The sequence below is a fragment of the Schistocerca nitens genome, chromosome 5, assembly GCF_023898315.1.
Source record: "Schistocerca nitens isolate TAMUIC-IGC-003100 chromosome 5, iqSchNite1.1, whole genome shotgun sequence".
Classification (NCBI taxonomy): Eukaryota; Metazoa; Arthropoda; class Insecta; order Orthoptera; family Acrididae; genus Schistocerca; species Schistocerca nitens.
The window spans coordinates 81325774-81340528 of NC_064618.1; the positions used below are offsets into that span (position 1 = coordinate 81325774).

Below are 14755 nucleotides of genomic sequence, written 5' to 3' on the forward strand. Positions count from 1 at the left end.
AGGCGAAGCTTCCATAATCCAGCTTTGATCGGACTATGGACCAATACAAGCGAAGCAGGACAGTGCGATCCGCTCCCCCTGAGGACATTAAGGGAACGTGTACAACGGGCAGCCAAATAATAGACGTGCGGAGACCAACAAAGTTTCCTGTCCAGTGAGAGCCCTAGAAACTTAGTAGTTTCCACGAATGGGAGAACATCCTTACCGAGATGTAAGGATGGCGGAAGGAACGCTTTATATCGCCAAAAGCTGATGCAAACCGTCTTCTCTTCAGAGAACCGGAAGCCATTTGCCACACTCCATGAGTATAGGCTGTCTAGACAACGCTGAAGGCAGCGCTCCAGGAGGCATGTACTCTGGGCACTGCAGTAGATCGCGAAGTCATCGACAAAGAGAGAGCCTGAGACGTTACGTGGAATGCAATGCATAATTGGATTGATCGCTTTGGCAAAAAGGGCTACGCTCAAGACGGAGCCCTGAGGCGCTCCGTTCTCCTGGAGGAAGACCTCTGACAATATGGAACCCATACGGACCCTAAACGGTCGATCTGTTAAAAAGGAATCAATAAAAAGAGGCAGGCGACCGCGTAGACCCCACCCGTGCATAGTGCGGAGGATACCTCCTCTCCAACAGGTATCATAAGCCTTCTCCAAATCTAAGAACACGGCTACCGTTTGGCGCCTTCGCAAAAAGTTGTTCATGATGAATGTCGACAAGGTCACAAGGTGGTCAACAGCGGAGTGGCGGCGACGAAAGCCGCATTGGACATTGGTAAGTAGCCGTCGAGATTCACGAATCCAGACTAACCGAGCATTAACCATGCGCTCCATCACCTTACAGACACAGCTTGTAAGAGAAATGGGGCGGTAACTAGAAGGAAGGTGCCTATCCTTCCCGGGTTTGGGTATAGGAACAACGACGGCGTCACGCCAACGCATGGGGACTTGACCTTCAGTCCAGACGCGATTGTAGGTACGAAGAAGGAAGCTTTTGCCTGCCGGAGAAAGGTGGGCCAGCATCTGAACGTGAATGGCATCTGGCCCCGGAGCAGAGGACTGGGACAGTGCAAGTGCACATTCGAGTTCCCGCATAGCAAATGGGGCATTATAATTTTCCAGATTCAGCGAGTGGAAGGAAGGTCGCTGAGCCTCTTCTGCCTCCTTCCTGGGAAGGAAGGCAGGGTGGTAATGGGCGGAGCTTGAAACCTCCGCGAAAAAGCGGCCGAAGGCATTGGAGACATCCACAGGATCAACAAGGACCTCATTACCTGAAGTCAGGCCAGGTACCGAGAGTGGGCCTTAATGCCCGACAGCCGGCGCAGGCCACCCCAGACAACAGAAGAGGGAGTAAAACTGTTAAAGGAGCTGGTGAAAGAGGCCCAACAAGCTCTTTTGCTGTCTTTGATGACTACGGCATTGCGCTCCGAGTCGTTTGTATCCAATACAATTCGCCAACGTAGGATGGCGGCGAAAGGTGCATAAAGCACGTCGTCGAGCACGGATAGCGTCTCTACAAGCCTCATTCCACCAGGGGACGGAAACGCGACGTGAAGAAGAGGTAGTACGAGGAATGGAACGTTCGGCAGCATTGATGATAACAACCGTGAGGTATTCGACCAGACTGTCACAACTGAGAAAATCGTGGTCCGGAAAGGTCGCCAGGGGGGAGTAAAGTCCCCAGTCAGCTTTCGGTATGTTCCAGCTCGAAGGACTTGAGGATGGGGTGTGGTGCAGGAGAATAACGACACAGGGGAAGTGGTCGCTCGAATAGGTGTCAGAAAGGACATACCAATCTAACCGACGGGCAAGAGTGGTAGAACAGATCGAGAGGTCCAAGTGGGAGTAGGTATGAGTAGAGTCCGAGAGGGAGCCTCTGACAGGATGCAGGAGAGCCCCAAAGGGGATGATGGGCATTGAAGTCGCCAAACAATAAAAACGGCGGAGGAAGCTGAACAATCAGGTGCATCATGTCAGCCTGACTAACTGCGGATGACGATGGAGTGTAGACGGTACAAACGGAAAAAGCAAAAGCAGAAAGAGCAATACGGACAGCTATTGCTTGGAGTGGGGTGGTCAATGGGATGGGATGGTAATAGACATCGTCCCAAACGAGCAACATGACCCCACCATGAGCTGGAATACCGTCCACAGGGGGAAGGTCACACCGCTCCGAGGTATAGTGGGTAAAAGCAATACGGTCAGTTGGGTGCAACTTGGTTTCCTGGAGACCAAGGACAAGCGGACAGTGCAGGCGGAGGAGCAGTTTTAATTCCTCCCGATTACATCGAATACCTCTTATGTTCCAATGTAACAAGGCCATCGCTAGTCAGAAAAAAGGGGGAGCGAAACGGGTGAAGAGCTGGTCACCTCGACGCCCGCAGAGGGCCAGGTTTCGAGGGAACAATGCTACAACCGTTGGGAGGCGGATCCTGTTCCATCGAGTCGTTGCCAGCTGCGGCCGCTTTCCCAGGTTGCGTAGGAGGGGCAGCATCATTCGCCGACGAGAGGCCAGCTGAGCGCCTGGCAGCAGAGCGTCCCGGCGAAACTGAGGACGGCCGGGAGCAGCAACTCACGGAAGGAGCATCAGACGAAACGCGCCAGGGTGGAGAGGGGGATAAAGACTTCTTCTTGGAGGCCTTCTGGGAGGTCCGATGAGGCACAGGGATCGTGGGCTGGACCCGAAGAAGGTCCACACACGCAGGGTCCGTTTTCGAACGCCGGACCTCGGAAGCCGGGGTCCGGAACGTTTCCCCGATGGACGCCTGAGAAGAGGATCGCTTCTCAGGCAGCGGAGGGGGAGGAGGAGGAAGGGTGGCCCCTGGGGCAGAGGGGGCAGGGGCCGCGAGGGAGGAGGATTTTGAAGGGAGGGATTTCGGAGGCGGAGGCATAGACCCCGGATGGGGTGAGGAGGTGGAGGGGGTACAGGATAGGGGAGAGGATACTGTAGAAGGAGTGGGCACGACTGAGGCAAACGAAGTTGTCAACGTCACGGGATTGAGGCGGTCATACTTCTTCCTGGCCTCAGAATAAGAGAGGCGATTCAAAGTTTTTAATTCTTGAATCTTCTTCTCCATCTGATACGCGGGGCAGTCTAAAGATCTAGGCGAGTGGATGCCAGGACAATTGACGCACCGAGGTGCTGGGGTGCATGTATGTTCCTCACGAAGAGGACATCCACAATTGCCACAAAGGGGCTCAGTCTCACACCATGACGACATGTGCCCGAAGCGCAAACACCGAAAGCAGCGCATAGGAGGCGGGACGCAAGGTCGCTCGTCGCACCGGTAGCACATCACCTTTACCTTCTCCAGGAGAACGTCCCCCTCGAAGGCGAGGATAAAGGCCCCGGTGTCAACGCGACCGTCTTTGGGGTCGCGCTGGACTCTCCAGACGAAATGCACGCCTCGGCGCTCCAGGTTGGCCCTGAGCTCCTCATCAGATTGCAGCAGGAGATCCCGATGAAAAATAACCCCCTGCGTCCTATTCAGTGCCAGATGCGGGACAATGGACACTGTGGTGTCCCCTAGTCGGTCGCACGCCTGGAGCGCCGCCGACTGTGTGGCGGAGGTGGTCTTTATAAGAACGGACCCCGAACGCATTTTACTGAGAGCCTCGATTTCCCCGAAGATGTCCTCGATGTGCTGGACAAACAACATGGGCTTGGAGGTGGCGAACATCCCCCCATCGGTTCGAGAACAGACTAAATAGCGGGGGAAGTACTTCGCCCCAAGCCTGCGGGCCTGTCCTTCCTCCCAGTGAGTAGCCAAGGGGGAAAGGGCAGGAGAACCAGAACCAGAGACAGTACCTTTCTTTTTAAAAGACTCTGCCGCAGAGCGACCCGATACATGTTGACGTTTCATCTGCGAAACGTCCGCCCCGATACCACCCACTCCAACCAGGGGCTCTCCCCACAGGCGCCACCCAGCCTCAGCAAGGGCCACCTGGCAGGATGACCGTTGCCGGGAGTCCCGATGCCTCAAGGAGACGGGCATCTACTCCTTGGCCGACGTGGGGAGGATGCAGCTCAGGTATCGGCAGTACGATCCCTGTGTTGTCAGGGGGCTACAACCTAGAGGGTACATGACTACCCCACCACAATGGGCTGGCTACCGTGCTGGATTTCGGGTGCCATGGAAAGTCCATCATGATCGTAGGTGCAGATGGGGACGCACTATGGGCGTAACTCGTGCAACCCATCAGGCGTTTAGGCCGAATTTGAGGAATAGTGGGTGTGGTTACAACGCCGTTACAATGCTGAGTGCCAAGGTCTTAGTGTACTGAGGACCAGTGATACACCACGTAAGGCGTCCTTCCCCAAAAGGCTCTTACTTCTGTAGAATTTTGAAAAATGGGAGGTCAAACCCCAAGGGGGACCATCACATGGAAGGCCGAAACAGTTGAAACTCCTTTTAGTTGCCTCTTACGACAGGCAGGAATACGTCTGGCCTATTCTTACCCCCGGACCCCACAAGGGGACACACGAATTTAAATTCCTGAGAACAACTTACAGCCCCATCAAAACTTAGGCTTTAGACTTTAAGAAATTTACAGTTTTTATACATGGATTCTGCATTACTATTGTAGTAATAAATTTACTGTTCCATTCACTAGGAAATTATTTGTGTATTAATTGTAAGAAAGCTTCTGAACAATATGGAGACCCAGTAACTTGCAGACTGGTCAGCTTTGCTTCATAATCATTATTATCATTCTCATCAGCTAATAATAACTGCTTTGACTACCTCCACTTTCTACCTCAGCATTTCATTCGTGAAGCCCAAATTGCTTATTGCAAACAAGTAACAGTTACTACCGTATTTACTCGAATGTAAGCCGCACTCGAATCTAAGCCGCACCTGAAAAATGAGACTCGAAATAAAGGAAAAAAAAAAAAAATTTCCTGAATCTAAGCCGCACCTGAAATTTGAGACTCGAAATTCAAGGGGAGAGAAAAGTTTTAGGCCGCACCTCCAAATCGAAACAAAGTTGGTCCATTGTAATATGAGACAATTTAGGTCGAATGAATGACGATACAGCTACAGTAGTTTGGTTCGAGCCGTAAGCTTAGCAGTTAAGCTTTACCAGGTAGCCATTGCTAGGCGTCAGGCGCTCCGTCCTTATTTATGCGGGTACCCTTCGTTTTTCACGTGCTTCGTCTGGTTTGAATTGATTGCTTATTTTTCCCAGATCTGATAATTGCCGCTCTCTTTGTTATAGGTGTTTTCGTCACTCTAAGCTGAAAATGCATTACTGTACTGTGTCATGCATTGTTTGTCGCATTCCGATAACGAATGTTCATGACCTGTCGCCACTCGCGGCATGGTTTGGTTTTGTGCGTGCTACCACCGCTTACAATAGCGAAACAATGGCAAGAGACTGCTATTTGTTGTTATTTACACTGCTGCTTTCTTTGATAATGATCAACAAGAACCAAATAATAAACTGCGTATGATAGATGATGTTCTGAACGAGAGTTTAGCGAAAATTTTTCTCCGTTTGAAAATCTTTGCAGACGCCTCTTTAGTAAATTATTTTCTGCACAGAAATTAGAGTCATCCAAGATTTAAAAATCTAGTCAATTGCCGTGCTTCATTTATGACTGTATCACTATTAGGCATAAGAATAATATGAATATAAATATTACATGATATGTATATTCTTCTGTGTTTGCTGTTGTCTCACTCTAGTTTCGTAGTTTATTAGGCAGACAGGATTTAAATGAGATAGCAGCAAACACGAAAGAATACATGGCAAAATGTTTATATTCGTATTATTCTTATGGTGAAGAGAATACTGCATGTGATCCAGAATTCACAAAAGTTCCCATTAGCAACCATCTCTCCTCACAGGTAGAAAAAAAAAATCATAACATAGAATTGGCCATACTGACAAACATCGCAAAAGGTCTTGCCAGTCGGATTTTCATAGTACATTGAAAAGCTGCTACATTCGAAGATGAACAATACGGAATTTTTATTTACTTCGTTGGATAATGTATGAAAATGCAGTGGTCGAAATTCGGGGCAGAGAAAAAAGATCGTCTTCCACCTTTTTTTTTTAATTTATTTACTGACGCAGAGGTTTTGGTGCCAGTATTTATCTTTGTGCCTGTAAAGCATGCATGTGTAGCGCTACATATATTCGACGGCAGAAGTTAGTTGTGGCGGCACCTACCAACATATTTCAGAACTTCCGCTTACTTTGCACTCGATTCTAAGCCGCAGGCGGTTTTTTGGATTACAAAAACCGGAAAAAAAGTGCGGCTTAGATTCGAGTAAATACGGTAATCAGCAAGTGTTTTGACATCTTAACATTTACTTTTCCAACAACACTTTTCATATTCCTCCAACTAAAATTATGCCCTGTGTATTCACAAAATGTTCTTTTAAGTTGGCTACCATGCAAGGTAGAAAAAAGGGAAGTAATACCAGTTACAAGATGAATACACAATACAGTTGGCGATTTTTCATATCTACAAAAAGTGCGCAAAATTTGAAAATTATGACATTTTGATAAATACTTAATAAAAAAATGGACATTGAAAATGTTTGAGTGGAAGATTGGAACAAAGCCCAAAAGAAGAAATATCGAACATGAGAGCAATATTTGAAGAAACTCAACTCTTAAGGGCACGATTTGCTGGAGATTTGAGTACAATTACCACAAGCATGTGAGAAACAAGAAAAATAAGTTGCATAGTTTTAGAATGACTAGTCTAAGAATAATTCTAAATGCAGAGCAATAAGAAAGCCCATATAATAATGGCAAGGAATAGTACAGTGGCGTCAATTGAAGGAAGGAGACAGCTAAAGAATACCAGAGGAAAGTATAAGAAGAAAAACAAAAGCTGGAGGGCATTACTTGTATCAATATCACAACTAGAAACTAGGATGTTTAATTATAACAACCTTAACTAACATTCATTAGTGAATGTAAGACTATTTGTTTCACCATCAATTCCAAGCAGCCTATCTGGCAAATATAAGCAACCTACTTCATTTGTTTCCAAACTAATGAACTTCAGATTGTGAAAGAAACAGAACCATTTTGTCAGTACCATTCATGCTACAGTTGACCCCATTCAAATAGGTCCAGTAAAACCCCCAAGTAACCAGTCCAAGAGGGAACATAGGTCAAACAGATCACAGAACATCTGATCATCCAGAAATAAACAAGGATGACAATAATAAGTATCACAACCATATGTTATACTTAATTTCATGTGAACACAAACGTTTTACGTTTTGTCATGTATTGTCACTGGGATTGAAACCGTGAGTTCCACGCATCAAAATAATAAGCTGGCTTATTTTGAGCCAGATTTTTATTTCATTTATGTGCGCCATGAACACGATGGCATTATTTTGCCGATGTAGTTTCTGCACAGCATTGTAACTGGACTCTCATTTTGTTGCCTCTACATGTTAATCTGAAGTCAACTTAAGTCACTCCCATTACTGGCTGCAGACAACCTGTGATAATGTCATCAAGAATCAAACTGTCTAAGTCATTAACATTTATGTCTGAGCATCCTGGAATATTTGGAAATTCTTCAATCAACTTAAACAGGTCGGCGTTGTCAATAGTTCCTTTATTCAGTGAGCAAACTACTTCAGTTGACTTTTAGTAGGGTCAATTCATATAAAGTGATCCAGTGACAGTTGCTTGACCATTTTTAAATATTTTAATTTTTTTAATATGAGATTGCCCTATATTTGAGAAGTTCAAAACAGTTTTGTTAAATAATTTATCTTGCACCTTTACTGGATGGCAGGCATTTTATTTGTAGGCGTGCGACAATTTTTAAGTCTGGAGACATTAGCGAAAATTTGAATATCTCTGCACTGGGTTAAGTTACAACATTGCAATTGACATGATTGTCTATTACACAAAATACCCTAAATTCAAAAATAATCAGTCAAAATGACCTCCAAAGTTTGGTACCCAAATTTTCAAAAATCAATTTTTTAGGCCCAAAAATAACAAGGTGTGATTTATAAGAATCTATATTTTCCTTTCCTGACAAAGCAACCGCTGGTTGCGAAAGCTAGAATTGTGTGTGTGTGTGTGTGTGTGTGTGTGTGTGTGTGTGTGTGTGTGTGTGTCGACCTGCCAGCGCTTTCGTTTGGTGAGTCACATCATCTTTGTTTTTATATCTAAAAACAAAGATGATGTGACTTACCGAACGAAAGCGCTGGCAGTTCGATAGACACACAAACAAACACAAACACACACACAAAATTCAAGCTTTCTCAACAAACTGTTGCCTCATCAGGAAAGAGGGAAAGGAGAGGGAAAGACTAAAGGATGTGGGTTTTAAGGGAGAGGGTAAGGAGTCATTCCAATCCCGGGAGCGGAAAACCTTAGGGGGGGAAAAAAGGACAGGTACACACACACACACACACACACACACACACACACACACACACACACATCCATCCACACATATACAGACACAAGCAGACATATGTGTGTGCGCGCGCGCGCAAGCGAGTATATACCTGTCCTTTTTTTCCCCCTAAGGTTTTCCGCTCCCGGGATTGGAATGACTCCTTACCCTCTCCCTTAAAACCCACATCCTTTCGTCTTTCTCTCTCCTTCCCCTCTTTCCTGATGAGGCAATAGTTTGTTGCGAAAGCTTGAATTTTGTGTGTGTGTGTGTGTGTGTGTGTGTGTCGACCTGCCAGCGCTTTCGTTCGGTAAGTCACATCATCTTTGTTTTTAGATATATATTTTCCTATAGTTGGATATCATACACCCTTAGCCTCATATAGAGCAAGAACACTAAAAAATGTTTCCATAACTTTTTATGAATTTTTGAAATTTGAAAATTTTCATTTTTTGTAAAGTTTGGGGTTAGTTATCTCAGGTGGGGCTGAATATAAAAGTATGATTTTTGCACAGTTTGCACACCTACATGATCGCAAAGTACTGTAAAAATTTCAACATTGATATCTGACTGAACAAAGATATGAATTTTTGAAAATGAGGAAATAATTCACATTACTCTACAACTGATTGTATGGCTGTTGCCTATTTAAATGGTTTATTGTTTCACTGCAGTAAAATTTAATTGTGAAATATATTTATGTAACACTATCACCCATATTCATTTAGTTTATTTATTTTTAATAATGCAATATTAAACAATGAGTTTTTGCTTTTGTTCTATGGTAATAAAAATGCCCATTTACATTTAGGTTTATTGTCAATAAAGAAGTACATTACTGCTGCGTGTGGCATTGTGGAAGTACATTACTGTTGGGTGTGGCATTGTTGTAGTCAGTCTGATCTGAACCTGTGTTAGAGTGGATGTACATACTTCACCGAGAGGGTAGAATGTGTTATGTGCTTTGTTCTGTGTGTAACTTGTAATTAATTTTGAGAGTAACTGGAATGCAATAACATGGATGAACAGTGGTCTGTTGGGACATATAGCAAGCAAAGTGTGTCACCAAACAGCTTATGGTTCAGTTTCAAAAAACTTGAAAAATGTCAATGACTTTGATGAAGTTAGACAAACTTTGTTTAAATTTCTAGTAAGTTCTTCTGTAACATCAGCATGTGAGTATCATGAGAAGAAATCTATTCTGAAATACAACCACATTTTTGGAACGAAGTGCTGTGATCCACTTAAAATTCATAAAGAGCCTATTACTAAAGGTTTGAGGGAAATAAAAACCAGGAACATTTGTCCTTGTTATGTGAAACAGTTCCCCAAGTGAAACGTAATGTGATTCCTAGAAATTCCCTAAGCCCAAATTGTTACTCAAATATTTGTTGTGAATCCAGAACCAGAATCAAGTAACCTTATTAATGACATTTATATTCCTAATGACAAAGCTGCTAGCATATTGGATTTTGCTTGATCTAAGTTAGTGGTGTCATGAACATAGTATCACGCAGTGGCTGGTGACAGCACTTTAGTGACTTTTATTCTGTTGGTGTTTTGTTTAGGTAACACTAAGTTACACACATCAACTTTTTTTTGTATGTACTTGTGCACTTTCATCATGGCAGACTAAAGAGATGACAATTATTTACTATGAATGCACAGACTGTAAAAAAAATTAAAGTGAAGCAGAATAGTCAGAAGATAGAAATACACCCAAGAACAATTCGGCGAATGCTACGGTTGCCAACTGATTCGAATGAATCAGACAGACTGATTTACTAAGGACCAAAAATAAATTTGAATAATCTCCGTGTCCACACACATTTCCCAAAGATACACAGAGCGTCGTGGATATCTTAGAATTATGTATTGGGAATGATCTATTTGAATATATTAGCAACGAAACTACCAAGTATTACAATCAAAATTGCAATAGAATAACTGGATTCAAAAAAATGCCAAATTTGTCGACGTTACAGGACCCGAACTTAGAAAATGTTTTGGCTTGCTATCCTTATGGGAATTTTTTAAAAAAAGCAAGGATATATGATTACTGGTCAACGAATCCGTTGATAGACATCGATATTTCACAAAACGATGTCCTGCAACCGATTCAGACAAATATTATTTTTATATTTTTCCAACAGCAACAATAAACTGGATAATGCTGACCAACTTTTCAAAGTGCAATTCGTAATTGATTATTTTTCCAAAAAGTTTAAAGAAACATTTAATCTAAGACAAACATCTCAATTGATGAAGGAATGATACCGTGGTATGGACAGTTACATTTTGAAGTTTACAATCCATCGAAAATTACGAAATATGGCATACTCACTCGGATGCTGTGTGATTCGATTACGGGATACATTTCCTCATTCACGATATATTCTGGTGCTGGACAACCTTTAGCAAGAAACAGTGATGGAACTACTGACACCTTCTCATGGAAAGTGAGATCACATCTACATGGATGATTATTGTAACAGTGTAGAACTTGCAGAGAAGTTACTTTAAAAGAAAATTAGAGTTTGTGGAGCAATATGGCAAAATAGAGGATTTCCAGAAAAATTAAATCGTGCAAAAGTCAATGTGTTTGAAGCCAACAGACAAAGTGACAAGCAGCCAGCGACAAACCAAGCAATCCAAATTAGTGCTGCCAGAGCCAAGCGAATAAATTTGTACAAGACGTGCGGACAGCAAAGTGTTAAGTAGCAGAAAAAGAAAAGTACAGATATCAACATTATTTCTAAAGTAGAAGAAAACCTACCACCAGCATCATCTGAAACTTAATTATTTGAGCTTGATAGAGAAATTTAAAATTAAATGTTCAGTGACATCTAAAGAAGAAAAAGTTAAAATTTTAAGTTTGCTCCCCGACTCATGGTCAAGAGAAAAAATAGTTCATGACTAATGTTTCTCATTGTTTGGTTAAACTAACCTGAAAATTAGTGAAAGAGCAAGGTATTCTTCCAGTTTTAGGAAAGACAAAAGGAGTAGGTATAAGTGAAGAAACAATTCGCCCTCAGTGGTGTGTTTTGGCTGGATCCTCGAGGACACACTCCGTGTGTGTTTGCTTATTTCATCAAAATGTCAAACCAATGATTGTGGGTGCAAAACTCGGTGATCTTAACTACAAAGAGTAACTAGATTTAATGGTCTGTGACACTAAAAGTTATGACTGCATGATGAGTTTGTATAATAAATGCCCTGGTAAGGAAACCATTATTGAATTCTTTCACAAATATGAGGAGGAAATTTCAGGCAGTAATACCTTCAAAAAGTGTGTCACAACTGACAGGGCAGAAATGATAGGAGTGGTTAAATCTCAAAAAGAGTACTTGGAATCTTTAATTGATAACTTACAAAAACTCAAGTCACCATTATGTTTATAAAATCCAAAGTAAGTTTTTGAAGCCAAAGAACCAAAACTTCATGAACTGAATGCATACTGCTAGCTGATTTTGCAGAAAATTTTAAATATGTGAATCAGGATGCAATACAGGGGTACCACTGGGTCAATGACCATGGAACAGTGCAGTCATTTATTCTCTACTTTAAAAATGAGAAAAATGAAGTTTGCAGTTCTTCAATTTGCACTGAAAGAAACTACTTGGAGCACAACACTTTGGCTGTACATGTGCTTCAAAAGTATGTAGGCTAATGAATTACATAAAAGAAAAGTTTCCCAAGGTTGAGAAGCTGATATACTTTTATCAGATGGAAGGGGTTGTCAGTATAAGAACAAAAAGAATTTTTCAAATGTGTGCAACCACGAAGCAGACTTTAGGTTGGAGGCTGAACGGCACGTTTTTGCATCTTGCCATGGTAAAAATGCATGTGATGGCGTAGGAGGTACAACAAAAAGTGAAGTAAGACTAACCATAGACAAAATTCTCACAGTACAGGACATTTATGTCTTTTGTAAGGATAATATTAAAGGCATTACTATTTTCTGATCAAGAAAGAAGTAGTTTTCGCATATGAAAACACCACTTCAAATCTAATTTGAAAACTGTATAGCAATAAGAGGAACAAGGCATTTCCACAAATTCCTTGGCATTGCAGGAAACTTAAGTTTGATTCTATGTAATATCAGAAACCGAAATTTATGAGAATCATTGTGTCAGTAAAATTACATCTGTGTAACATTTGATGAGATAGTGGCATGTGTATTTGATGGACAGTGATGGCTTGCACAGGTTGAAAGAATATGTCTGGAAAACAATGATGTTTTTGTGCATTTTTACAACCCTGCTGGCCCAAGATCATCATTCAAGAAATCTACTAGTGACAAAGTTTGGATACCAATGAAGAATGTTTTAAGGAAACTTCCAAATATTCTGTATCACAGAAGCTCGTCGAAGAAATTAGCGTTCTTAACATTCACCGCCAAATTTAGGAACAGTCGCATCTCTAAAGATGTTAACTGAAAATATTTATTTAAAGTATGTCAAAATGTTAATTTCAGTGATGCTTCCACTTTTTGTATATAATTCAGTACCTTACTTCAACAATAATTGATTATATCCCACATTAATAGGCCACAGCCAAAATATCAGTTGCAATGTGAATTACCTCCTCTGAAACTTTTCAAATTTCAAAATTCATTAAAAAAATAAGTTAGAAATGTTAAGTGTTCTTACTCTATATGAGGCTACTAGTGTATGATACGTAACTATAGGAAAAATACTCATAAATCACTTTTTTTTGGCCTAAAAAGTGGATTTTTGAAAATTTGGATACCAAACTTTGGAGGTCATTTTGAATTTAGGGTGTTTTGTGTAATAGACAATGTTGTAGAGGACACTTTTCTAAATAAAATCATGTCAATTGCAATGTTGTAACTTAACCCAGTGCAGAGATATTCATATTTTTGCTAATGTCTCTAAACTGAAACATCGTTGTGGGCTTACAAACAAAAATGGCTGCCATTCAGTAAAAGAGAAGGGTAATTTTTTTTAAAAAAACTCTTTTGAACTTTTCAACTATAGGGTAATCACATATAAAAAAAATTAAAATATTTAAAAATGGCCAAGGAACCAACTTAATTTTTATTGGAACACTTCATTTAGATTGACTCAGTAGTGAATATAACTTACTTTCTCTCAGATGTTATTTTACACCAACAACCAATGGGAACAATATAGTAATATTAGCTGGCATTAAGCCAGAGTCAGTGTATCAAGGTTGGCTGAATTTAAGTCTGTTTATTGTTGCCCTTATTGTTTCCATAACATCAAATCTTGCATACAGTTATTGCAGAAAAAAATTATGATATTGATTAATGAGGACCAGCTAAACCAGGCTCCATTGTATTTGCATTTTTCCAGGTGTACTTTTGAGTTGTTTGTGCACTTATCCCCCTGAACAAAGCATTATAGCATTGGAATAATTCTCCCATCTATTTCTTTCTGTTTTTATTACAAAGTTAACTTATCTCCATTCACAGCATTACCTAGCTACAGGAACCAGTTTTATGAGAGTCATTAGATTATTTTTACTTATTGTGAATGTATATATGAAGGTTACATCGAAAGAACATATATATTCTGTTGTATGTAAGAACAACAAATTCAAGACCCTATATATAGAACAGAATCCTGGAGGTGAAGTGTTGAGTACTGTTAAATAGACACAAAAATAGAAGAGAGAGAGAGAGAGTACTTTGCTTTCAGAACTATTAATTTTGATAGCTAGGTAATGTGTGTGTGTGTGTGTGTGTGTGTGTGTGTTTTATTTTCACGAGTCTATCAGCAGGCTCTGCATTTGCCCCTCTTTAATGTTAAGCACGGTCATAATTCACAAATTTATTTCATGTAACAAATACAAACAACTCTGTTGAGAAAAATATTGCAGTGATAAACTGCTCAAAAATAGCATCATCTGAGATTTCAATTGGGATAAACAAATAGATGAACTACACAATATGAGCAAACATTTTTATGTGATAAACTTAGTATACAAAAGGAGAACTCCCTTGAGAAAAAAGTAAAACTATAAGGCGACAATAGCTGGCCAGAACTTGAGTATGCAATATTCCAGTCCTGCTAAAACACAAACTCTAAAGAAAAGTAACTACTACTCACTTTCAGAACATCTTAGTTTTTTTTCTGCTTTGAAGTGTGTACCAGCAGCACCTCCATTTCCTCACCTAAATTTAAGCAATATCCAGCTATTCTCTCTCTTGTGAACTGAGCATACAGCAGTTCAATGCCAGTGCGTTATCCAACCAGTCTCTTAGGCATGCTTTCTTACCCTTACCCTTACCCTTACCACCACCACCACCACCACCACCACCACCACCACCACCACCACCACCACCACCACCACCTTAAATACACTTACAAACATTAAACGA

General features: G+C 41.4%; 1 protein-coding gene across 8 annotated transcripts in view; it reads right to left on the reverse strand.

Annotated features, from left to right (window-relative positions):
* LOC126259997 (la-related protein Larp4B) overlaps positions 1 to 14755 on the reverse strand; it is a 392670-nt gene that overhangs the window by 32853 nt on the left and 345062 nt on the right. The window lies entirely within an intron of this gene.